Raw genomic sequence first — 25,751 nt, 5'->3', positions numbered from 1 at the left:
CCGAAGAAAGGCCTGGTGACTGTACTCAGAGGTACCCCAGAAGAAAAACCTCGTGACTGTACCCAGTGGTACCTCAGAAGGAAGGCATGATGACTGTACTCAGAGGTACCTCGGAAGGAAGGCCTGGTCACTGTACCCAGAGCTAACTCTGAAGGAATGCCTGGTGACTGTACCCAGAGTTACTTCGTGAGAAAGGCCTGGTGACTGTACCCAGAGGTACCTCAGAAGAAAGGCCTAGAGACTGTTCCCAGAGGGACCTCAGAAAGAAGGCCGTGTGACTGTACCCAGAGATACCTCTGAAGGAAGGCCTGTTGACTCTACCCGTACGTACTCAGAAGGAAAGCCTGGTGACTGTACCCGCAGGTACGTCGTAAGAAAGGTCTGGTGAGGGTACACAGACTTACCTCGGAAACAAGGGCTGGTGACTGTATCCAAAGGTACCTCAGAGGGAAGGTCTGGTGACTGTACCCAGAGGTAGATCGGAAGAAAAGCCTGGTGACTGTACCTAGAGGGACCTCAGAAATAATCCCGGGTGACTGTACCCAGAGGTACCTCAGAAGGAAGGGCGGTGACTGTACCCAGAGGTACCTCCTAAGAAAGGCCTGGTGACTGTACCCAGAGGGACCTCAGAAATAAGCCCGGGTGCTGTACCCAGAGGTACCTCAGAAGGAAGGCCGTTGACTGTACCCAGAGGGACCTCGGAAGAAAGGCCTGCTGACTGTACCCAGAGGGAACTGAGAAAAAAGGCAGGGTGACTGTACCCAGAGGTACCTCAGAAGGAAGGCCTTTCACTGTACACAGAGGTACCTCTGAAGGAACGCATGGTGACTGTACCCAGAGGTACCTCAGAAGGAACGACTGGAGACTGTAACCAGAGGTACCTCGCAAAACGGCCTGGTGACTGTACCCAGAGGTACCTCAGAAGAAAGGCCTAGAGACTGTTCCCAGAGGGACCTCAGAAAGAAGGCCGTGTGACTGTACCCGGAGATACCTCTGAAGGAAGGCCTGTTGACTCTACCCATAGGTACCTCAGAAGGAAAGCCTGGTGACTGTACCCGCAGGTACGTCGTAAGAAAGGTCTGGTGAGGGTACACAGACTTACCTCGGAAACAAGGGCTGGTGACTGTATCCAAAGGTACCTCAGAGGGAAGGTCTGGTGACTGTACCCAGAGGTAGATCGGAAGAAAAGCCTGGTGACTGTACCTAGAGGGACCTCAGAAATAATCCCGGGTGACTGTACCCAGAGGTACCTCCTAAGAAAGGCCTGGTGACTGTACCCAGAGGGACCTCAGAAATAAGCCCGGGTGCTGTACCCAGAGGTACCTCAGAAGGAAGGCCGTTGACTGTACCCAGAGGGACCTCGGAAGAAAGGCCTGCTGACTGTACCCAGAGGGAACTGAGAAAAAAGGCAGGGTGACTGTACCCAGAGGTACCTCAGAAGGAAGGCCTTTCACTGTACCCAGAGGTACCTCTGAAGGAACGCCTGGTGACTGTACCCAGAGGTACCTCAGAAGGAACGACTGGAGACTGTAACCAGAGGTACCTCGCAAAACGGCCTGGTGAGTGTACCCAGAGGTACCTCGGAAACTAGTCCTGATGACAGTACCAACAGGTACTTCGGAAGGAAGGCCTGGAGACTGTACCCAGACGTACCTCGGAAGAAAGGCCTGGTGACTGTAGTCAGAGGTACCTCGGAAGGAAGGCCTGGTGACTGTACCCAGAGGTACCTGGGAAGAAATGCCTGATGACACTACCCAGAGGTACCTCGGAAAGAAGCCCTGCTGACTGTACCCAGAGGTACCTGGAAAGGAAGTCCTGGTGACTGTACTCAGAGGTACCTCAGAAGAAATACCTCGTGACTGTACCCAGAGGTACCTGAGAAGGAAGGCCTGGTGACTGTACCCAGAGGTACCTCGGAAGGAAGGCCTGGTGACTGTACCCAGAGCTAATTCTGAAGGAATGCCTGGTGACTGTACCCAGAGGTACCTCGTAAGAAAGGCCTGGTGACTGTACCCAGAGGTACCTCAGAAGCAAGGCCTGGTGACTGTACCAAGAGGTAACTCGTAGGAGAGGCGTGGTGAGTGTACCCAGGGTAATTCCCACGGAAAGCCTGGTGACTGTAACCAGAGTTACCTCGGGAGGAAGGCCTGGTGACTGTAACGATAAGTTCCTCAGAAGAAAAGCCTGATGACTCTACCCAAACGTACCCCTTAATAAAGGCCGGATGACTGTACTCAGAGGTACCTCGGAAGGAAGGCCTGCTGACTCTACCCAGAGGGACCTCGGAAGGAAGGCCAGGTGACTGTACCCAGAGGTACCTGGAAAGGAAGGCCCGGTGATTGTACCCAGAGGTACCTCGGAAGGAAGGCCTGGTGACTGTACCCAGACGCACTTCGGAAGAAAGTCCTGGTGACTGTATTCAGAGCTACCTCGGAAGGAAGGCCTGGGGACTTTACCCAGGGATACCTTAGAAGGAATGCCTGGTTACTGTACCCAGATGTACCTCGGAAGGAAGGCCTGGTGACTGTACCCAGAGATACCTGGGAAGAAATGCCTGATGACACTACCCAGAGGTACCTCGGAAGGAAGCCCTGCTGACTGTACCCAGAGGTACCTGGAAAGGAAGGCCTGGTGACTGTCCTCAGAGGTACCTCAGAAGAAATACCTCGTGACTGTACCCAGACGTACCTGAGAAGGAAGGCCTGGTGACTGTACCCAGGGGTACCTCGGAACGAAGGCCTGGTGACTGTACCTAGAGGTAACTCCGAAAGAGGCGTGGTGACTGTACCCAGGGTATCTCCCAAGGAAAGCCAGGTGACTGCAGCCAGAGGTACCTCGGAAGAAAGGCCTGCTGACTGTTCCGAGAAGTACCTCAGAAGGAAGGCCTGATGACTCTACCCAGACGTACCCCTTCAGAAAGGCCGGGTGACTGTACTCAGAGGTACCTCGGAAGGAAGGCCTGGTCACTGTACCCAGAGCTAACTCTGAAGGAATGCCTGGTGACTGTACCCAGAGTTACTTCGTGAGAAAGGCCTGGTGACTGTACCCAGAGGTACCTCAGAAGAAAGGCCTAGAGACTGTTCCCAGAGGGACCTCAGAAAGAAGGCCGTGTGACTGTACCCAGAGATACCTCTGAAGGAAGGCCTGTTGACTCTACCCGTACGTACTCAGAAGGAAAGCCTGGTGACTGTACCCGCAGGTACGTCGTAAGAAAGGTCTGGTGAGGGTACACAGACTTACCTCGGAAACAAGGGCTGGTGACTGTATCCAAAGGTACCTCAGAGGGAAGGTCTGGTGACTGTACCCAGAGGTAGATCGGAAGAAAAGCCTGGTGACTGTACCTAGAGGGACCTCAGAAATAATCCCGGGTGACTGTACCCAGAGGTACCTCAGAAGGAAGGGCGGTGACTGTACCCAGAGGTACCTCCTAAGAAAGGCCTGGTGACTGTACCCAGAGGGACCTCAGAAATAAGCCCGGGTGCTGTACCCAGAGGTACCTCAGAAGGAAGGCCGTTGACTGTACCCAGAGGGACCTCGGAAGAAAGGCCTGCTGACTGTACCCAGAGGGAACTGAGAAAAAAGGCAGGGTGACTGTACCCAGAGGTACCTCAGAAGGAAGGCCTTTCACTGTACCCAGAGGTACCTCTGAAGGAACGCCTGGTGACTGTACCCAGAGGTACCTCAGAAGGAACGACTGGAGACTGTAACCAGAGGTACCTCGCAAAACGGCCTGGTGACTGTACCCAGAGGTACCTCGGAAACTAGTCCTGATGACAGTACCAACAGGTACTTCGGAAGGAAGGCCTGGAGACTCTACCCAGACGTACCTCGGAAGAAAGGCCTGGTGACTGTAGTCAGAGGTACCTCGGAAGGAAGGCCTGGTGACTGTACCCAGAGGTACCTGGGAAGAAATGCCTGATGACACTACCCAGAGGTATCTCGGAAAGAAGCCCTGCTGACTGTACCCAGAGGTACCTGGAAAGGAAGTCCTGGTGACTGTACTCAGAGGTACCTCAGAAGAAATACCTCGTGACTGTACCCAGAGGTACCTGAGAAGGAAGGCTTGGTGACTGTACCCAGAGGTACCTCGGAAGGAAGGCCTGGTCACTGTACCCAGAGCTAATTCTGAAGGAATGCCTGGTGACTGCACCCAGAGGTACCTCGTAAGAAAGGCCTGGTGACTGTACCCAGAGGTACCTCAGAAGCAAGGCCTGGTGACTGTACCAAGAGGTAACTCGTAGGAAAGGCGTGGTGAGTGTACCCAGGGTAATTCCCACGGAAAGCCTGGTGACTGTAACCAGAGTTACCTCGGGAGGAAGGCCTGGTGACTGTAACGAGAAGTTCCTCAGAAGGAAAGCCTGATGACTCTACCCAAACGTACCCCTTAATAAAGGCCGGATGACTGTACTCAGAGGTACCTCGGAAGGAAGGCCTGCTGACTCTACCCAGAGGGACCTCGGAAGGAAGGCCAGGTGACTGTACCCAGAGGTACCTGGAAAGGAAGGCCCGGTGATTGTACCCAGAGGTACCTCGGAAGGAAGGCCTGCTGACTCTACCCAGAGGGACCTCGGAAGGAAGGCCAGGTGACTGTACCCAGAGGTACCTGGAAAGGAAGGCCCGGTGATTGTACCCAGAGGTACCTCGGAAGGAAGGCCTGGTGACTGTACCCAGACGCACTTCGGAAGAAAGTCCTGGTGACTGTACTCAGAGGTACCTCGGAAGGAAGGCCTGGGGACTTTACCCAGGGATACCTTAGAAGGAATGCCTGGTTACTTTACCCAGATGTACCTCGGAAGGAAGGCCTGGTGACTGTACCCAGAGATACCTGGGAAGAAATGCCTGATGACACTACCCAGAGGTACCTCGGAAGGAAGCCCTGCTGACTGTACCCAGAGGAACCTGGAAAGGAAGGCCTGGTGACTGTCCTCAGAGGTACCTCAGAAGAAATACCTCGTGACTGTACCCAGACGTACCTGAGAAGGAAGGCCTGGTGACTGTACCCAGGGGTACCTCGGAAGGAAGGCCTGGTGACTGTACCTAGAGGTAACTCCGAAAGAGGCGTGGTGACTGTACCCAGGGTATCTCCCAAGGAAAGCCAGGTGACTGCAGCCAGAGGTACCTCGGAAGAAAGGCCTGCTGACTGTTCCGAGAAGTACCTCAGAAGGAAGGCCTGATGACTCTACCCAGACGTACCCCTTCAGAAAGGCCGGGTGACTGTACTCAGAGGTACCTCGGAAGGAAGGCCTGGTGACTGTACCCAGAGGTACGTCGGAAGGAAGGCCTGGTGACTGTACCTAGAGATAACTCGGAAGAAAGGAGTGGTGACTGTACCCAGGGTAACTCCCAAGGAAAGCCTGGTGACTGTAACCAGAGGTACCTCGGAAGGAAGGCCTGCTGACTGTAGCCAGAGTTACCTCCGAAGGAAGGCCTGGTGACTGTACCCAGAGGTAACTCGGAAGAAATGCCTGGTGACTCTAAACAGAGGTACCTCGGGAGGAATCCCTGGTGACTGTACCCAGAGGTACCTCAGAAGGAAGGCCTGGTGATTGTTCCTAGAGATACCTCCGAAAGGAAGGCCTGGTGACTGTACACAGAAGTACCTCGGAAGAAAGGCCTGGTGACTGTACCCAGAGCTAACTCAGAAGAAAGACCTCGTGACTGTACCCAGAGGTACCTCAGAAGGAAGGCCTGGTGATTGTACCTAGAGGTACCTCGGAAGGAAGGCCTGGTGACTGTACCCAGAGGGACCTCAGAAATAAGCCCGGGTGCTGTACCCAGAGGTACCTCAGAAGGAAGGCCGTTGACTGTACCCAGAGGGACCTCGGAAGAAAGGCCTGGTGACTGTACCCAGAGGGAACTGAGAAAGAAGGCAGAGTGACTGTACCCAGAGGGACCTCAGAAGGAAGGCCTTTGACTGTACCCAGAGGTACCCCTGAAGGAACGCCTGGTGATTGTACCCATAGGTACCTCAGAAGGAACGACTGGAGACTGTAACCAGAGGTACCTCGTAAGAACGGCCTGGTGAGTGTACCCAGAGGTACCTCGGAAACTAGTCCTGATGACTGTACCCACAGGTACTTCGGAAGGAAGGCCTGGAGACTGTACCCAGACGTACCTCGGAAGAAAGGCCTGGTGACTGTAGTCAGAGGTACCTCGGAAGGAAGGCCTGGTGACTGTACCCAGGGGTACCTGGGAAGGAAGGCCTGGCGACTGTACACAGAAGCACCTCGGAAGAAATGCCTGGTGACTGTACCCAGTGGTACCTCGGAAGGAAGGCCTAGTGACTGTACCCAGAGCTAACTCAGAAGGAGCGCCTGGTGATTGTACCCAGAGGTACTTCGGAAGGAAAGCCTGGTGGCTTAACTCAGAAGTGCCTCGGAAGGAAGGCCTGGTGACCGTACCCAGAGGTACCTCGAAAGAAATGCTTGGTGACGGTACTTAGAAGTACCTGGGAAGGAAGGCCTGGTGACAGTACTCGGAGGTACCGCAGAAGGAAGGCCTGGTGGCTGTACCCAGGGGTATCTCAGAAGGAAGGCCTGGTGACTGTACCGAGAGGTAACTCGTAAGGAAGGCCTGGTGACTGTACCCAGAGGTACCTGAGAAGGAATGCCTGGTGACTGTACTCAGAGGTACCGCGGAAAAAAGGCCTGGTGAGTGTACCCAGAGGTACCTCGGAAGGATGGCCTGGTGACTATACCCAGAGGTACCTCCGAAGGAAGGACTGGTGACTGTACCCAGAGGTATCTCGGAGGGAGGGCATAGTGACTTTACCCAGAGGTACCTCGGAAGGAAGGTCCAGAGACTGTACCCAAAGGTACCTCGGAAGAAAGGCCCGGGGACTGTACCCAGAGGTATCTCAGAAGCAAGACCTGGTGACTGTACCCAGAGGTACCTCAGAAGGAATGCCTGGTGACTGTACTCAGAGGTACCGTGGAAAAAAGGCCTGGTGAGTGTACCCAGAGGTACCTCGGAAGGAAGGTCTGGTGACTCTACCCAGAGGTACCTTGGAAGGAAGGCCTGGTGACTACCCAGACGTACCTCCGAAGAAAGGCCTGGTGACTGTACTCAGAGGTACCCCAGAAGGAAAACCTCGTGACTGTACCCAGTGGTACCTCAGAAGGAAGGCATGATGACTGTACTCAGAGGTACCTCGGAAGGAAGGCCTGGTCACTGTACCCAGAGCTAACTCTGAAGGAATGCCTGGTGACTGTACCCAGAGTTACTTCGTGAGAAAGGCCTGGTGACTGTACCCAGAGGTACCTCAGAAGAAAGGTCTAGAGACTGTTCCCAGAGGGACCTCAGAAAGAAGGCCGTGTGACTGTACCCAGAGATACCTCTGAAGGAAGGCCTGTTGACTCTACCCGTACGTACTCAGAAGGAAAGCCTGGTGACTGTACCCGCAGGTACGTCGTAAGAAAGGTCTGGTGAGGGTACACAGACTTACCTCGGAAACAAGGGCTGGTGACTGTATCCAAAGGTACCTCAGAGGGAAGGTCTGGTGACTGTACCCAGAGGTAGATCGGAAGAAAAGCCTGGTGACTGTACCTAGAGGGACCTCAGAAATAATCCCGGGTGACTGTACCCAGAGGTACCTCAGAAGGAAGGGCGGTGACTGTACCCAGAGGTACCTCCTAAGAAAGGCCTGGTGACTGTACCCAGAGGGACCTCAGAAATAAGCCCGGGTGCTGTACCCAGAGGTACCTCAGAAGGAAGGCCGTTGACTGTACCCAGAGGGACCTCGGAAGAAAGGCCTGCTGACTGTACCCAGAGGGAACTGAGAAAAAAGGCAGGGTGACTGTACCCAGAGGTACCTCAGAAGGAAGGCCTTTCACTGTACCCAGAGGTACCTCTGAAGGAACGCCTGGTGACTGTACCCAGAGGTACCTCAGAAGGAACGACTGGAGACTGTAACCAGAGGTACCTCGCAAAACGGCCTGGTGAGTGTACCCAGAGGTACCTCGGAAACTAGTCCTGATGACAGTACCAACAGGTACTTCGGAAGGAAGGCCTGGAGACTGTACCCAGACGTACCTCGGAAGAAAGGCCTGGTGACTGTAGTCAGAGGTACCTCGGAAGGAAGGCCTGGTGACTGTACCCAGAGGTACCTGGGAAGAAATGCCTGATGACACTACCCAGAGGTACCTCGGAAAGAAGCCCTGCTGACTGTACCCAGAGGTACCTGGAAAGAAAGTCCTGGTGACTGTACTCAGAGGTACCTCAGAAGAAATACCTCGTGACTGTACCCAGAGGTACCTGAGAAGGAAGGCCTGGTGACTGTACCCAGAGGTACCTCGGAAGGAAGGCCTGGTCACTGTACCCAGAGCTAATTCTGAAGGAATGCCTGTTGACTGTACCCAGAGGTACCTCGTAAGAAAGGCCTGGTGACTGTACCCAGAGGTACCTCAGAAGCAAGGCCTGGTGACTGTACCAAGAGGTAACTCGTAGGAAAGGCGTGGTGAGTGTACCCAGGGTAATTCCCACGGAAAGCCTGGTGACTGTAACCAGAGTTACCTCGGGAGGAAGGCCTGGTGACTGTAACGAGAAGTTCCTCAGAAGGAAAGCCTGATGACTCTACCCAAACGTACCCCTTAATAAAGGCCGGATGACTGTACTCAGAGGTACCTCGGAAGGAAGGCCTGCTGACTCTACCCAGAGGGACCTCGGAAGGAAGGCCAGGTGACTGTACCCAGAGGTACCTGGAAAGGAAGGCCCGGTGATTGTACCCAGAGGTACCTCGGAAGGAAGGCCTAGTGACTGTACCCAGACGCACTTCGGAAGAAAGTCCTGGTGACTGTATTCAGAGGTACCTCGGAAGGAAGGCCTGGGGACTTTACCCAGGGATACCTTAGAAGGAATGCCTGGTTACTGTACCCAGATGTACCTCGGAAGGAAGGCCTGGTGACTGTACCCAGAGATACCTGGGAAGAAATGCCTGATGACACTACCCAGAGGTACCTCGGAAGGAAGCCCTGCTGACTGTACCCAGAGGTACCTGGAAAGGAAGGCCTGGTGACTGTCCTCAGAGGTACCTCAGAAGAAATACCTCGTGACTGTACCCAGACGTACCTGAGAAGGAAGGCCTGGTGACTGTACCCAGGGGTACCTCGGAACGAAGGCCTGGTGACTGTACCTAGAGGTAACTCCGAAAGAGCCGTGGTGACTGTACCCAGGGTATCTCCCAAGGAAAGCCAGGTGACTGCAGCCAGAGGTACCTCGGAAGAAAGGCCTGCTGACTGTTCCGAGAAGTACCTCAGAAGGAAGGCCTGATGACTCTACCCAGACGTAGCCCTTCAGAAAGGCCGGGTGACTGTACTCAGAGGTACCTCGGAAGGAAGGCCTGGTCACTGTACCCAGAGCTAACTCTGAAGGAATGCCTGGTGACTGTACCCAGAGTTACTTCGTGAGAAAGGCCTGGTGACTGTACCCAGAGGTACCTCAGAAGAAAGGCCTAGAGACTGTTCCCAGAGGGACCTCAGAAAGAAGGCCGTGTGACTGTACCCAGAGATACCTCTGAAGGAAGGCCTGTTGACTCTACCCGTACGTACTCAGAAGGAAAGCCTGGTGACTGTACCCGCAGGTACGTCGTAAGAAAGGTCTGGTGAGGGTACACAGACTTACCTCGGAAACAAGGGCTGGTGACTGTATCCAAAGGTACCTCAGAGGGAAGGTCTGGTGACTGTACCCAGAGGTAGATCGGAAGAAAAGCCTGGTGACTGTACCTAGAGGGACCTCAGAAATAATCCCGGGTGACTGTACCCAGAGGTACCTCAGAAGGAAGGGCGGTGACTGTACCCAGAGGTACCTCCTAAGAAAGGCCTGGTGACTGTACCCAGAGGGACCTCAGAAATAAGCCCGGGTGCTGTACCCAGAGGTACCTCAGAAGGAAGGCCGTTGACTGTACCCAGAGGGACCTCGGAAGAAAGGCCTGCTGACTGTACCCAGAGGGAACTGAGAAAAAAGGCAGGGTGACTGTACCCAGAGGTACCTCAGAAGGAAGGCCTTTCACTGTACCCAGAGGTACCTCTGAAGGAACGCCTGGTGACTGTACCCATACGTACCTCAGAAGGAACGACTGGAGACTGTAACCAGAGGTACCTCTTAAGAACGGCCTGGTGAGTGTACCCAGAGGTACCTCGGAAACTAGTCCTGATGACTGTACCCACAGGTACTTCGGAAGGAAGGCCTGGAGACTGTACCCAGACGTACCTCGGAAGAAAGGCCTGGTGACTGTAGTCAGAGGTACCTCGGAAGGAAGGCCTGGTGACTGTACCCAGGGGTACCTGGGAAGGAAGGCCTGGCGACTGTACCCAGAGGTACCTGAGAAGGAATGCCTGGTGACTGTACTCAGAGGTACCGCGGAAAAAATGCCTGGTGAGTGTACCCAGAGGTACCTCGGAAGGATGGCCTGGTGACTATACCCAGAGGTACCTCCGAAGGAAGGACTGGTGACTGTACCCAGAGGTATCTCGGAGGGAGGGCATAGTGACTTTACCCAGAGGTACCTCGGAAGGAAGGTCCAGAGACTGTACCCAAAGGTACCTCGGAAGGAAGGCCCGGTGAGTGTACCCAGAGGTATCTCAGAAGCAAGACCTGGTGACTGTACCCAGAGGTACCTCAGAAGGAATGGCTGGTGACTGTACTCAGAGGTACCGTGGAAAAAAGGCCTGGTGAGTGTACCCAGAGGTACCTCGGAAGGAAGGTCTGGTGACTCTACCCAGAGGTACCTTGGAAGGAAGGCCTGGCGACTGTACACAGAAGCACCTCGGAAGAAAGGCCTGGTGAGTGTACCCGGAGGTACCTCTGAAGGAAGGCCTTGTGGCTGTACCCAGAGCTAACTCAGAAGGAGCGCCTGGTGATTGTACCCAGAGGTACTTCGGAAGGAAAGCCTGGTGGCTTAACTCAGAAGTGCCTCGGAAGGAAGGCCTGTTGACCGTACCCAGAGGTACCTCGAAAGAAATGCTTGGTGACGGTACTTAGAAGTACCTGGGAAGGAAGGCCTGGTGACAGTACTCGGAGGTACCGCAGAAGGAAGGCCTGGTGACTGTACCCAGGGGTATCTCAGAAGGAAGGCCTGGTGACTGTACCCAGAGGTACCTGAGAAGGAATGCCTGGTGACTGTACTCAGAGGTACCGCGGAAAAAAGGCCTGGTGAGTGTACCCAGAGGTACCTCGGAAGGATGGCCTGGTGACTATACCCAGAGGTACCTCCGAAGGAAGGACTGGTGACTGTACCCAGAGGTATCTCGGAGGGAGGGCATAGTGACTTTACCCAGAGGTACCTCGGAAGGAAGGTCCAGAGACTGTACCCAAAGGTACCTCGGAAGGAAGGCCCGGTGACTGTACCCAGAGGTATCTCAGAAGCAAGACCTGGTGACTGTACCCAGAGGTACCTCAGAAGGAATGCCTGGTGACTGTACTCAGAGGTACCGCGGAAAAAAGGCCTGGTGAGTGTACCCAGAGGTACCTCGGAAGGAAGGCCTGGTGACTCTACCCAGAGGTACCTTGGAAGGAAGGCCTGGTGACTACCCAGACGTACCTCCGAAGAAAGGCCTGGTGACTGTACTCAGAGGTACCCCAGAAGAAAAACCTCGTGACTGTACCCAGTGGTACCTCAGAAGGAAGGCATGATGACTGTACTCAGAGGTACCTCGGAAGGAAGGCCTGGTCACTGTACCCAGAGCTAACTCTGAAGGAATGCCTGGTGACTGTACCCAGAGTTACTTCGTGAGAAAGGCCTGGTGACTGTACCCAGAGGTACCTCAGAAGAAAGGCCTAGAGACTGTTCCCAGAGGGACCTCAGAAAGAAGGCCGTGTGACTGTACCCAGAGATACCTCTGAAGGAAGGCCTGTTGACTCTACCCGTACGTACTCAGAAGGAAAGCCTGGTGACTGTACCCGCAGGTACGTCGTAAGAAACGTCTGGTGAGGGTACACAGACTTACCTCGGAAACAAGGGCTGGTGACTGTATCCAAAGGTACCTCAGAGGGAAGGTCTGGTGACTGTACCCAGAGGTAGATCGGAAGAAAAGCCTGGTGACTGTACCTAGAGGGACCTCAGAAATAATCCCGGGTGACTGTACCCAGAGGTACCTCAGAAGGAAGGCCGTTGACTGTACCCAGAGGGACCTCGGAAGAAAGGCCTGCTGACTGTACCCAGAGGGAACTGAGAAAAAAGGCAGGGTGACTGTACCCAGAGGTACCTCAGAAGGAAGGCCTTTCACTGTACCCAGAGGTACCTCTGAAGGAACGCCTGGTGACTGTACCCAGAGGTACCTCAGAAGGAACGACTGGAGACTGTAACCAGAGGTACCTCGCAAAACGGCCTGGTGAGTGTACCCAGAGGTACCTCGGAAACTAGTCCTGATGACAGTACCCACAGGTACTTCGGAAGGAAGGCCTGGAGACTCTACCCAGACGTACCTCGGAAGAAAGGCCTGGTGACTGTAGTCAGAGGTACCTCGGAAGGAAGGCCTGGTGACTGTACCCAGAGGTACCTGGGAAGAAATGCCTGATGACACTACCCAGAGGTACCTCGGAAAGAAGCCCTGCTGACTGTACCCAGAGGTACCTGGAAGGAAGTCCTGGTGACTGTACTCAGAGGTACCTCAGAAGAAATACCTCGTGACTGTACCCAGAGGTACCTGAGAAGGAAGGCCTGGTGACTGTACCCAGAGGTACCTCGGAAGGAAGGCCTGGTCACTGTACCCAGAGCTAATTCTGAAGGAATGCCTGGTGACTGTACCCAGAGGTACCTCGTAAGAAAGGCCTGGTGACTGTACCCAGAGGTACCTCAGAAGCAAGGCCTGGTGACTGTACCAAGAGGTAACTCGTAGGAAAGGCGTGGTGAGTGTACCCAGGGTAATTCCCACGGAAAGCCTGGTGACTGTAACCAGAGTTACCTCGGGAGGAAGGCCTGGTGAGTGTAACGAGAAGTTCCTCAGAAGGAAAGCCTGATGACTCTACCCAAACGTACCCCTTAATAAAGGCCGGATGACTGTACTCAGAGGTACCTCGGAAGGAAGGCCTGCTGACTCTACCCAGAGGGACCTCGGAAGGAAGGCCAGGTGACTGTACCCAGAGGTACCTGGAAAGGAAGGCCCGGTGATTGTACCCAGAGGTACCTCGGAAGGAAGGCCTGGTGACTCTACCCAGACGCACTTCGGAAGAAAGTCCTGGTGACTGTATTCAGAGGTACCTCGAAAGGAAGGCCTGGGGACTTTACCCAGGGATACCTTAGAAGGAATGCCTGGTTACTGTACCCAGATGTACCTCGGAAGGAAGGCCTGGTGACTGTACCCAGAGATACCTGGGAAGAAATGCCTGATGACACTACCCAGAGGTACCTCGGAAGGAAGCCCTGCTGACTGTACCCAGAGGTACCTGGAAAGGAAGGCCTGGTGACTGTCCTCAGAGGTACCTCAGAAGAAATACCTCGTGACTGTACCCAGACGTACCTGAGAAGGAAGGCCTGGTGACTGTACCCAGGGGTACCTCGGAAGGAAGGCCTGGTGATTGTTCCTAGAGATACCTCCGAAAGGAAGGCCTGGTGACTGTACACAGAAGTACCTCGGAAGAAAGGCCTGGTGACTGTACCCAGAGTGACCTCAGAAATAAGCCCGGGTGCTGTACCCAGAGGTACCTCAGAAGGAAGGCCGTTGACTGTACCCAGAGGGACCTCGGAAGAAAGGCCTGCTGACTGTACCCAGAGGGAACTGAGAAAGAAGGCAGAGTGACTGTACCCAGAGGGACCTCAGAAGGAAGGCCTTTGACTGTACCCAGAGGTACCCCTGAAGGAACGCCTGGTGATTGTACCCATAGGTACCTCAGAAGGAACGACTGGAGACTGTAACCAGAGGTACCTCTTAAGAACGGCCTGGTGAGTGTATCCAGAGGTACCTCGGAAACTAGTCCTGATGACTGTACCCACAGGTACTTCGGAAGGAAGGCCTGGAGACTGTACCCAGACGTACCTCGGAAGAAAGGCCTGGTGACTGTAGTCAGAGGTACCTCGGAAGGAAGGCCTGGTGACTGTACCCAGGGGTACCTGGGAAGGAAGGCCTGGCGACTGTACCCAGAGGTACCTGAGAAGGAATGCCTGGTGACTGTACTCAGAGGTACCGCGGAGAAAAGGCCTGGTGAGTGTACCCAGAGGTACCTCGGAAGGATGGCCTGGTGACTATACCCAGAGGTACCTCCGAAGGAAGGACTGGTGACTGTACCCAGAGGTATCTCGGAGGGAGGGCATAGTGACTTTACCCAGAGGTACCTCGGAAGGAAGGTCCAGAGACTGTACCCAAAGGTACCTCGGAAGGAAGGCCCGGTGAGTGTACCCAGAGGTATCTCAGAAGCAAGACCTGGTGACTGTACCCAGAGGTACCTCAGAAGGAATGCCTGGTGACTGTACTCAGAGGTACCGTGGAAAAAAGGCCTGGTGAGTGTACCCAGAGGTACCTCGGAAGGAAGGTCTGGTGACTCTACCCAGAGGTACCTTGGAAGGAAGGCCTGGCGACTGTACACAGAAGCACCTCGGAAGAAAGGCCTGGTGAGTGTACCCAGAGGTACCTCTGAAGGAAGGCCTAGTGGCTGTACCCAGAGCTAACTCAGAAGGAGCGCCTGGTGATTGTACCCAGAGGTACTTCGGAAGGAAAGCCTGGTTGCTTAACTCAGAAGTGCCTCGGAAGGAAGGCCTGTTGACCGTACCCAGAGGTACCTCGAAAGAAATGCTTGGTGACGGTACTTAGAAGTACCTGGGAAGGAAGGCCTGGTGACAGTACTCGGAGGTACCGCAGAAGGAAGGCCTGGTGACTGTACCCAGGGGTATCTCAGAAGGAAGGCCTGGTGACTGTACCCAGAGGTACCTGAGAAGGAATGCCTGGTGACTGTACTCAGACGTACCGCGGAAAAAAGGCCTGGTGAGTGTACCCAGAGGTACCTCGGAAGGATGGCCTGGTGACTATACCCAGAGGTACCTCCGAAGGAAGGACTGGTGACTGTACCCAGAGGTATCTCGGAGGGAGGGCATAGTGACTTTACCCAGAGGTACCTCGGAAGGAAGGTCCAGAGACTGTACCCAAAGGTACCTCGGAAGGAAGGCCCGGTGACTGTACCCAGAGGTATCTCAGAAGCAAGACCTGGTGACTGTACCCAGAGGTACCTCAGAAGGAATGCCTGGTGACTGAACTCAGAGGTACCGTGGAAAAAAGGCCTGGTGAGTGTACCCAGAGCTACCTCGGAAGGAAGGCCTGGTAACTCTACCTAGAGGTACCTTGGAAGGAAGGCCTGGTGACTACCCAGACGTACCTCCGAAGAAAGGCCTGGTGACTGTACTCAGAGGTACCCCAGAAGAAAAACCTCGTGACTGTACCCAGTGGTACCTCAGAAGGAAGGCATGATGACTGTACTCAGAGGTACCTCGGAAGGAAGGCCTGGTCACTGTACCCAGAGCTAACTCTGAAGGAATGCCTGGTGACTGTACCCAGAGTTACTTCGTGAGAAAGGCCTGGTGACTGTACCCAGAGGTACCTCAGAAGAAAGGCCTAGAGACTGTTCCCAGAGGGACCTCAGAAAGAAGGCCGTGTGACTGTACCCAGAGATACCTCTGAAGGAAGGCCTGTTGACTCTACCCGTACGTACTCAGAAGGAAAGCCTGGTGACTGTACCCGCAGGTACGTCGTAAGAAAGGTCTGGTGAGGGTACACAGACTTACCTCGGAAACAAGGGCTGGTGACTGTATCCAAAGGTACCTCAGAGGGAAGGTCTGGTGACTGTACCCAGAGGTAGATCGGAAGAAAAGCCTGGTGACTGTACCTAGAGGGACATCAGAAATAATCCCGGGTGACTGTACCCAGAGGTACCTCAGAAGGAAGGGCGGTGACTGTACCCAGAGGTACCTGGAAGGAAGTCCTGGTGACTGCACTCAGAGGTACCTCAGAAGAAATACCTCGTGACTGTACCCAGAGGTACCTGAGAAGGAAGGCCTGGTGACTGTACCCAGAGGTACCTCGGAAGGAAGGCCTGGTCACTGTACCCAGAGCTAATTCTGAAGGAATGCCTGGTGACTGTACCCAGAGGTACCTCGTAAGAAAGGCCTGGTGACTGTACCCAGATGTACCTCAGAAGCAAGGCCTGGTGACTGTACCAAGAGGTAACTCGTAGGAAAGGCGTGGTGAGAGTACCCAGGGTAATTCCCACGGAAAGCCTGGTGACTGTAACCAGAGTTACCTCGCGAGGAAGGCCTGGTGACTGTAACGAGAAGTTCCTCAGAAGGAAAGCCTGATGACTCTACCCAAACGTATCCCTTAATAAAGGCCGTATGACTGTACTCAGAGGTACCTCGGAAGGAAGGCCTGCTGACTCTACCCAGAGGGACCTCGGAAGGAAGGCCAGGTGACTGTACCCAGAGGTACCTCGGAAGGAAGGCCTGGTGACTGTACCTAGAGGTAACTCCGAAAGAGGCGTGGTGACTCTACCCAGGGTATCTCCCAAGGAAAGCCAGGTGACTGCAGCCAGAGGTACCTCGGAAGAAAGGCCTGCTGACTGTTCCGAGAAGTACCTCAGAAGGAAGGCCTGATGACTCTACCCAGACGTACCCCTTCAAAAAGGCCGGGTGACTGTACTCAGAGGTACCTCGGAAGGAAGGCCTGGTGACTGTACCCAGAGGTACGTCGGAAGGAAGGCCTGGTGACTGTACCTAGAGATAACTCGGAAGAAAGGAGTGGTGACTGTACCCAGGGTAACTCCCAAGGAAAGCCTGGTGACTGTAACCAGAGGTACCTCGGAAGGAAGGCCTGCTGACTGTAGCCAGAGTTACCTCCGAAGGAAGGCCTGGTGACTGTACCCAGAGGTAACTCGGAAGAAATGCCTGGTGACTCTAAACAGAGGTACCTCGGGAGGAATCCCTGGTGACTGTACCCAGAGGTACCTCAGAAGGAAGGCCTGGTGATTGTTCCTAGAGATACCTCCGAAAGGAAGGCCTGGTGACTGTACACAGAAGTACCTCGGAAGAAAGGCCTGGTGACTGTACCCAGAGCTAACTCAGAAGAAAGACCTCGTGACTGTACCCAGAGGTACCTCAGAAGGAAGGCCTGGTGATTGTACCTAGAGGTACCTCGGAAGGAAGGCCTGGTGACTGTACCCAGAGGGACCTCAGAAATAAGCCCGGGTGCTGTACCCAGAGGTACCTCAGAAGGAAGGCCGTTGACTGTACCCAGAGGGACCTCGGAAGAAAGGCCTGCTGACTGTACCCAGAGGGAACTGAGAAAGAAGGCAGAGTGACTGTACCCAGAGGGACCTCAGAAGGAAGGCCTTTGACTGTACCCAGAGGTACCCCTGAAGGAACGCCTGGTGATTGTACCCATAGGCACCTCAGAAGGAACAACTGGAGACTGTAACCAGAGGTACCTCGTAAGAACGGCCTGGTGAGTGTACCCAGAGGTACCTCGGAAACTAGTCCTGATGACTGTACCCACAGGTACTTCGGAAGGAAGGCCTGGAGACTGTACCCAGCCGTACCTCGGAAGAAAGGCCTGGTGACTGTAGTCAGAGGTACCTCGGAAGGAAGGCCTGGTGACTGTACCCAGGGGTAGCTGGGAAGGAAGGCCTGGCGACTGTACACAGAAGCACCTCGGAAGAAAGCCCTGGTGACTGTACCCAGAGGTACCTCGGAAGGAAGGCCTAGTGACTGTACCCAGAGCTAACTCAGAAGGAGGGCCTGGTGATTGTACCCAGAGGTATTTCGGAAGGAAAGCCTGGTGGCTTAACTCAGAAGTGCCTCGGAAGGAAGGCCTGGTGACCGTACCCAGAGGTACCTCGAAAGAAATGCTTGGTGACGGTACTTAGAAGGACCTGGGAATGAAGGCCTGGTGACAGTACTCGGAGGTACCGCAGAAGGAAGGCCTAGAGACTGTTCCCAGAGGGACCTCAGAAAGAAGGCCGTGTGACTGTACCCAGAGATACCTCTGAAGGAAGGCCTGTTGACTCTACCCGTACGTACTCAGAAGGAAAGCCTGGTGACTGTACCCGCAGGTACGTCGTAAGAAAGGTCTGGTGAGGGTACACAGACTTACCTCGGAAACAAGGGCTGGTGACTGTATCCAAAGGTACCTCAGAGGGAAGGTCTGGTGACTGTACCCAGAGGTAGATCGGAAGAAAAGCCTGGTGACTGTACCTAGAGGGACCTCAGAAATAATCCCGGGTGACTGTACCCAGAGGTACCTCAGAAGGAAGGGCGGTGACTGTACCCAGAGGTACCTCCTAAGAAAGGCCTGGTGACTATACCCAGAGGGACCTCAGAAATAAGCCCGGGTGCTGTACCCAGAGGTACCTCAGAAGGAAGGCCGTTGACTGTACCCAGAGGGACCTCGGAAGAAAGGCCTGCTGACTGTACCCAGAGGGAACTGAGAAAAAAGGCAGGGTGACTGTACCCAGAGGTACCTCAGAAGGAAGGCCTTTCACTGTACCCAGAGGTACCTCTGAAGGAACGCCTGGTGACTGTACCCAGAGGTACCTCAGAAGGAACGACTGGAGACTGTAACCAGAGGTACCTCGCAAAACGGCCTGGTGAGTGTACCCAGAGGTACCTCGGAAACTAGTCCTGATGACAGTACCAATAGGTACTTCGGAAGGAAGGCCTGGAGACTGTACCCAGACGTACCTCGGAAGAAAGGCCTGGTGACTGTAGTCAGAGGTACCTCGGAAGGAAGGCCTGGTGACTGTACCTAGGGGTACCTGGGAAGAAATGCCTGATGACACTACCCAGAGGTACCTCGGAAAGAAGCCCTGCTGACTGTACCCAGAGGTACCTGGAAGGAAGTCCTGGTGACTGTACTCAGAGGTACCTCAGAAGAAACACCTCGTGACTGTACCCAGAGGTACCTGAGAAGGAAGGCTTGGTGACTGTACCCAGAGGTACCTCGGAAGGAAGGCCTGGTGACTGTACCCAGAGATACCTGGGAAGAAATGCCTGATGACACTACCCAGAGGTACCTCGGAAGGAAGCCCTGCTGTCTGTACCCAGAGGTACCTGGAAAGGAAGGCCTGGTGACTGTCCTCAGAGGTACCTCAGAAGAAATACCTCGTGACTGTACCCAGACCTACCGGAGAAGGAAGGCCTGGTGACTGTACCCAGGGGTACCTCGGAAGGAAGGCCTGGTGAATGTACCTAGAGGTAACTCCGAAAGAGGCGTGGTGACTGTACCCAGGGTATCTCCCAAGGAAAGCCAGGTGACTGCAGCCAGAGGTACCTCGGAAGAAAGGCCTGCTGACTGTTCCGAGAAGTACCTCAGAAGGAAGGCCTGATGACTCTACCCAGACGTACCCCTTCAGAAAGGCCGGGTGACTGTACTCAGAGGTACCTCGGAAGGAAGGCCTGGTGACTGTACCCAGAGGTACGTCGGAAGGAAGGCCTGGTGACTGTACACAGAAGTACCTCGGAAGAAAGGCCTGGTGACTGTACCCAGAGCTAACTCAGAAGAAAGACCTCGTGACTGTACCCAGAGGTACCTCAGAAGGAAGGCCTGGTGATTGTACCTAGAGGTACCTCGGAAGGAAGGCCTGGTGACTGTACCCAGAGGGACCTCAGAAATAAGCCCGGGTGCTGTACCCAGAGGTACCTCAGAAGGAAGGCCGTTGACTGTACCCAGAGGGAACTGAGAAAGAAGGCAGAGTGAGTGTACCCAGAGCGACCCCAGAAGGAAGGCCTTTGACTGTACCCAGAGGTACCCCTGAAGGAACGCCTGGTGATTGTACCCATAGGTACCTCAGAAGGAACGACTGGAGACTGTAACCAGAGGTACCTCGTAAGAACGGCCTGGTGAGTGTACCCAGAGGTACCTCAGAAACTATTCCTGATGACTGTACCCACAGGTACTTCGGAAGGAAGGCCTGGAGACTGTACCCAGACGTACCTCTGAAGAAAGGCCTGGTGACTGTAGTCAGAGGTACCTCGGAAGGAAGGCCTGGTGACTGTACCCAGGGGTACCTCGGAAGGAAGGCCTGGGGACTGTACACAGACGCACCTCGGAAGAAAGGCCTGGTGACTGTACCCAGTGGTACCTCGGAAGGAAGGCCTAGTGACTGTACCCAGAGCTAACTCAGAAGGAGCGCCTGGTGATTGTACCCAGAGGTACTTCGGAAGGAATGTCTGGTGGCTTAACTCAGAAGTGCCTCGGAAGGAAGGCCTGGTGACCGTACCCAGAGGTACCTCGAAAGAAATGCTTGGTGACGGTACTTAGAAGTACCTGGGAAGGAAGGCCTGGTGACAGTACTCGGAGGTACCGCAGACGGAAGGCCTGGTGACTGTACCCAGGTGTATCTCAGAAGGAAGGCCTGGTGACTGTACCCAGAGGTAACTCGTAAGGAAGGCCTGGTGACTGTACCCAGAGGTACCTCAGAAGGAAGGCCTTTCACTGTACCCAGAGGTACCTCTGAAGGAACGCCTGGTGACTGTACCCAGAGGTACCTCAGAAGGAACGACTGGAGACTGTAACCAGAGGTACCTCGCAAAACGGCCTGGTGAGTGTACCCAGAGGTACCTCGGAAACTAGTCCTGATGACAGTACCAACAGGTACTTCGGAAGGAAGGCCTGGAGACTGTACCCAGACGTACCTCGGAAGAAAGGCCTGGTGACTGTAGTCAGAGGTACCTCGGAAGCAAGGCCTGGTGACTGTACCCAGAGCTAACTCAGAAGAAAGACCTCGTGACTGTACCCAGAGGTAGCTCAGAAGGAATGCCTGGCGACTGTACTCAGAGGTACCGCGGAAAAAAGGCCTGGTGTGTGTACCCAGAGGTACCTCGAAAGGATGGCCTGGTGACTATACCCAGACGTACCTCCGAAGGAAGGACTGGTGACTGTACCCAGAGGTATCTCGGAGGGAGGGCATAGTGACTTTACCCAGAGGTACTTTGGAAGGAAGGTCCAGAGACTGTACCCAAAGGTACCTCGGAAGAAAGGCCCGGTGACTGTACCCAGAGGTATCTCAGAAGCAAGACCTGGTGACTCTACACAGAGGTACCTCAGAAGGAAGGCCTGGTGACTCCACCCAGAGGTACCTTGGAAGGAAGGCCTGGTGACTACCCAGACGTACCTCCAAAGAAAGGCCTGGTGACTGTACTCAGAGGTACCCCAGAAGAAAAACCTCGTGACTGTACCCAGTGGTACCTCAGAAGGAAGGCATGATGACTGTACCCAGAGGTACCTCAAAAGGAATGCATGATGACTGTACCAGAGGTACCTCGGAAGGAAGGCCTGGTCACTGTACCCAGAGCTAACTCTGAAGGAATGCCTGGTGACTGTACCCAGAGGTACCTCGTGAGGAAGGCCTGATGACTGTACCCAGAGGTACCTCAGAAGAAAGGCGTAGAGACTGTTCCCAGAGGGACCTCAGAAAGAAGGCCGTGTGACTGTACCCAGAGATACCTCTGAAGGAAGGCCTGTTGACTCTACCCATAGGTACCTCAGAAGGAAAGCCTGATGAATGTACGCACAGGTACGTCGTAAGAAAGGTCTGGTGAGGGTACACAGACTTACCTAGGAAACAAGGCCTGGTGACTGTACTCAGAGGTACCTCAGAAGGAATGCCTGGTGACTGTACTCAGAGGTACCGCGGAAAAAGGTCTGGTGAGTGTACCCAGATGTACCTCGGAAGGATGGTCTGGTGACTATACCCGGAGGTACCTCCGAAGGAAGGCCTGGTGACTGTACTCAGAGGTACCTCAGAAGAAATACCTCGTGACTGTACCCAGAGGTACCTGAGAAGGAAGGCCTGGTGACTGTACCCAGGGGAACCTCGGAAGGAAGGCCTGGTGACTGTACCTAGAGGTAAGTCCGAATGAGGAGTGGTGACTGTACCCAGGGCATCTCCCAAGGAAAGCCAGGTGACTGCAGCCAGAGGTACCTCGGAAGAAAGGCCTGCTGACTGTTCCGTGAAGTACCTCAAAAGGAAGGCCTGATGACTCTACCCAGACGTACCTCTTAATAAAGGCCGGATGACTGTACTCAGAGGTACCTCGGAAGGAAGGCCTGCTGACTCTACCCAGAGGGACCTCGGAAGGAAGGCCAGGTGACTGTACCCAGAGGTACCTGGAAAGGAAGGCCTGGTGATTGTACCCAGAGGTACCTCGGAAGGAAGGCCTGGTGACTGTACCCAGACGCACTTCGGAAGAAAGTCCTGGTGACTGTATTCAGAGGTACCTCGAAAGGAAGGCCTGGGGACTTTACCCAGGGATACCTTAGAAGGAATGCCTGGTTACTCTACCCAGATGTACCTCGGAAGGAAGGCCTGGTGACTGTACCCAGAGATACCTGGGAAGAAATGCCTGATGACACTACCCAGAGGTACCTCGGAAGGAAGCCCTGCTGACTGTACCCAGAGGTACCTGGAAAGGAAGGCCTGGTGACTGTCCTCAGAGGTACCTCAGAAGAAATACCTCGTGACTGTACCCAGACGTACCTGAGAAGGAAGGCCTGGTGACTGTACCCAGGGGTACCTCGGAACGAAGGCCTGGTGACTGTACCTAGAGGTAACTCCGAAAGAGGCGTGGTGACTGTACCCAGGGTATCTCCCAAGGAAAGCCAGGTGACTGCAGCCAGAGGTACCTCGGAAGAAAGGCCTGCTGACTGTTCCGAGAAGTACCTCAGAAGGAAGGCCTGATGACTCTACCCAGACGTACCCCTTCAGAAAGGCCGGGTGACTGTACTCAGAGGTACCTCGGAAGGAAGGCCTGGTGACTGTACCCAGAGGTACGTCGGAAGGAAGGCCTGGTGACTGTACCTAGAGATAACTCGGAAGAAAGGGGTGGTGACTGTACCCAGGGTAACTCCCAAGGAAAGCCTGGTGACTGTAACCAGAGGTACCTCGGAAGGAAGGCCTGCTGACTGTAGCCAGAGTTACCTCCGAAGGAAGGCCTGGTGACTGTACCCAGAGGTAACTCGGAAGAAATGCCTGGTGACTCTAAACAGAGGTACCTCGGGAGGAATCCCTGGTGACTGTACCCAGAGGTACCTCAGAAGGAAGGCCTGGTGATTGTTCCTAGAGATACCTCCGAAAGGAAGGCCTGGTGACTGTACACAGAAGTACCTCGGAAGAAAGGCCTGGTGACTGTACCCAGAGCTAACTCAGAAGAAAGACCTCGTGACTGTACCCAGAGGTACCTCGGAAGGAAGGCCTGGTGACTGTACCCAGAGGGACCTCAGAAATAAGCCCGGGTGCTGTACCCAGAGGTACCTCAGAAGGAAGGCCGTTGACTGTACCCAGAGGGACCTCGGAAGAAAGGCCTGCTGACTGTACCCAGAGGGAACTGAGAAAGAAGGCAGAGTGACTGTACCCAGAGGGACCTCAGAAGGAAGGCCTCTGACTGTACCCAGAGGTACCCCTGAAGGAACGCCTGGTGATTGTACCCATAGGTACCTCAGAAGGAACGACTGGAGACTGTAACCAGAGGTACCTCGTAAGAACGGCCTGGTGAGTGTACCCAGAGGTACCTCGGAAACTAGTCCTGATGACTGTACCCACAGGTACTTCGGAAGGAAGGCCTGGAGACTGTACCCAGACGTACCTCGGAAGAAAGGCCTGGTGACTGTAGTCAGAGGTACCTCGGAAGGAAGGCCTGGTGTCTGTACCCAGGGGTACCTCGGAAGGAAGGCCTGGCGACTGTACACAGAAGCACCTCGGAAGGAAGGCCTGGCGACTGTACACAGAAGTACCTCAGAAGAAAGTCTTGGTGACTGTACCCAGAGGGAACTGAGAAAGAAGGCCGGGTAACTGTACCCAGAGTTACCTGAGAAAGAAGGCCTTTGACTGTACCCAGAGGTACCTTTGAAGGAACGCCTGGTGACTGTACCCAAAGGTATCTCAGAAGGAAAGCCTGGTGACTGTACGCAGAGGTACCTCAGAAGGATGGCCTGGTGAGTCTACCCAGAGGTACCTCGGAAACAAAGCCTAATGACTGTACTCAGAGGTACCTCGGAAGGAAGGCCTGGGGACTATACCCAGAGGTACATCGGAAGGAAGGCCTGGTGACCATTCCCAGAGGTACCTCGGAAGGAAGGCCTGGTGACCGTACCCAGACGTACCTTGGAAGAAAGGCCTGGTGACTGTACCCAGAAGTACCTCGGAAGGAAGGCCTGGTAACTATACCCAGACGTATCTCTGAAGAAAGGCCTGGTGACTGTATTAAGAGTGGCCACGGAAGGAAGGCCTGGTTACTGTACCCAGAGGTACCTGAGAAGGAAGGCCTGGTGGGTGTACCCACAGGAACCTCAGATGGAAGGCCTGGTGACTGTACCCAGCGGTACCTCAGAATGAAAACCTGGTGATTGTACCCAGAGTTCCCTCTTAAGAAATGCCTGGTGACTGTACCCAGAGATACCTCGGAAGGAAGAGCTGGTGACTGTACCGGGCGATATTTCAGAAGAAAGACCTGGTGACTGTACCAAGAAGCACCTCAGAAGAAAGGCATGGTGACTACACCCAGAGGTACTTCGGAAGGAATGTCTGGTGACTGTACCCACAGGTACCTCGGAAGGAAGGCCTGGGGATTGTACCCAGAGGTACATCGGAAGGAAGGCCTGTTGAGCGTACCCAGAGATACCTCGGAAGGAAGGCTTGGTGACAGCACTCAGAGGTACCTGGGAAGGAAGGCCTGGTGACTGTACTCCGAGGTACCGCAGAAGGAATGCCTGGTGACAGTACCCAGACGTACCTCGGAAGAAAGTCCTGGTGACTGTACTCAGAGGTACCTCGGAGGGAAGGTCTTGTGACTGTACCCAGAGTTACCTCGGAAGGAAGGCCTGGTGACTGCACCGAGAGGTTCCTGGGAAGGAAGGCCTGGTGAGTGTACCCAGACGCACCTCGGAAGAAAGTCTTGGTGACTGTACTCAGAGGTACCGCGGAAGGAAGGCCTGGGGACTTTACCCAGAGATAACTTAGAAGGAATGCCTGGTGACTGTACAGAGATCTACCTCGGAAGGAAGGCCTGGTGACCGCGCCCAGAGGTACGTCGGAAGGAAGGTCTGGGGACCGTACCAAGAGGGACCTCGGAAGAAATGCTTGGTGACGGTACTCAGAAGTACCTGGGAAGGAATTCCTGGTGACTGTACTCGGAGGTACCGCAGAAGGAAGCCCTGTTGACTGTACCCACAGGTACCTCGGAAGGAAGGCCTGGTAACTGTACCTAGAGATAACTCGGAAGAAAGGAGTGGTGACTGTACCCAGGGTAACTCCCAAGGAAAGCCTGGTGACTGTAACCAGAGGTACCTCGGAAGGAAGGCCTGCTGACTGTAGCCAGAGTTACCTCCGAAGGAAGGCCTGGTGACTGTACCCAGAGGTAACTCGGAAGAAATGCCTGGTGACTCTAAACAGAGGTACCTCGGGAGGAATCCCTGGTGACTGTACCCAGAGGTACCTCAGAAGGAAGGCCTGGTGATTGTTCCTAGAGATACCTCCGAAAGGAAGGCCTGGTGACTGTACACAGAAGTACCTCGGAAGAAAGGCCTGGTGACTGTACCCAGAGCTAACTCAGAAGAAAGACCTCGTGACTGTACCCAGAGGTACCTCAGAAGGAAGGCCTGGTGATTGTACCTAGAGGTACCTCGGAAGGAAGGCCTGGTGACTGTACCCAGAGGGACCTCAGAAACAAGCCCGGGTGCTGTACCCAGAGGTACCTCAGAAGGAAGGCCGTTGACTGTACCCAGAAGGACCTCGGAAGAAAGGCCTGCTGACTGTACCCAGAGGGAACTGAGAAAAAAGGCAGG

Source organism: Loxodonta africana, unplaced genomic scaffold (assembly GCF_030014295.1).
Source record: "Loxodonta africana isolate mLoxAfr1 unplaced genomic scaffold, mLoxAfr1.hap2 scaffold_62, whole genome shotgun sequence".
Taxonomy (NCBI): domain Eukaryota; kingdom Metazoa; phylum Chordata; class Mammalia; order Proboscidea; family Elephantidae; genus Loxodonta; species Loxodonta africana.
Note: the sequence above shows the minus strand (reverse complement) of the source record.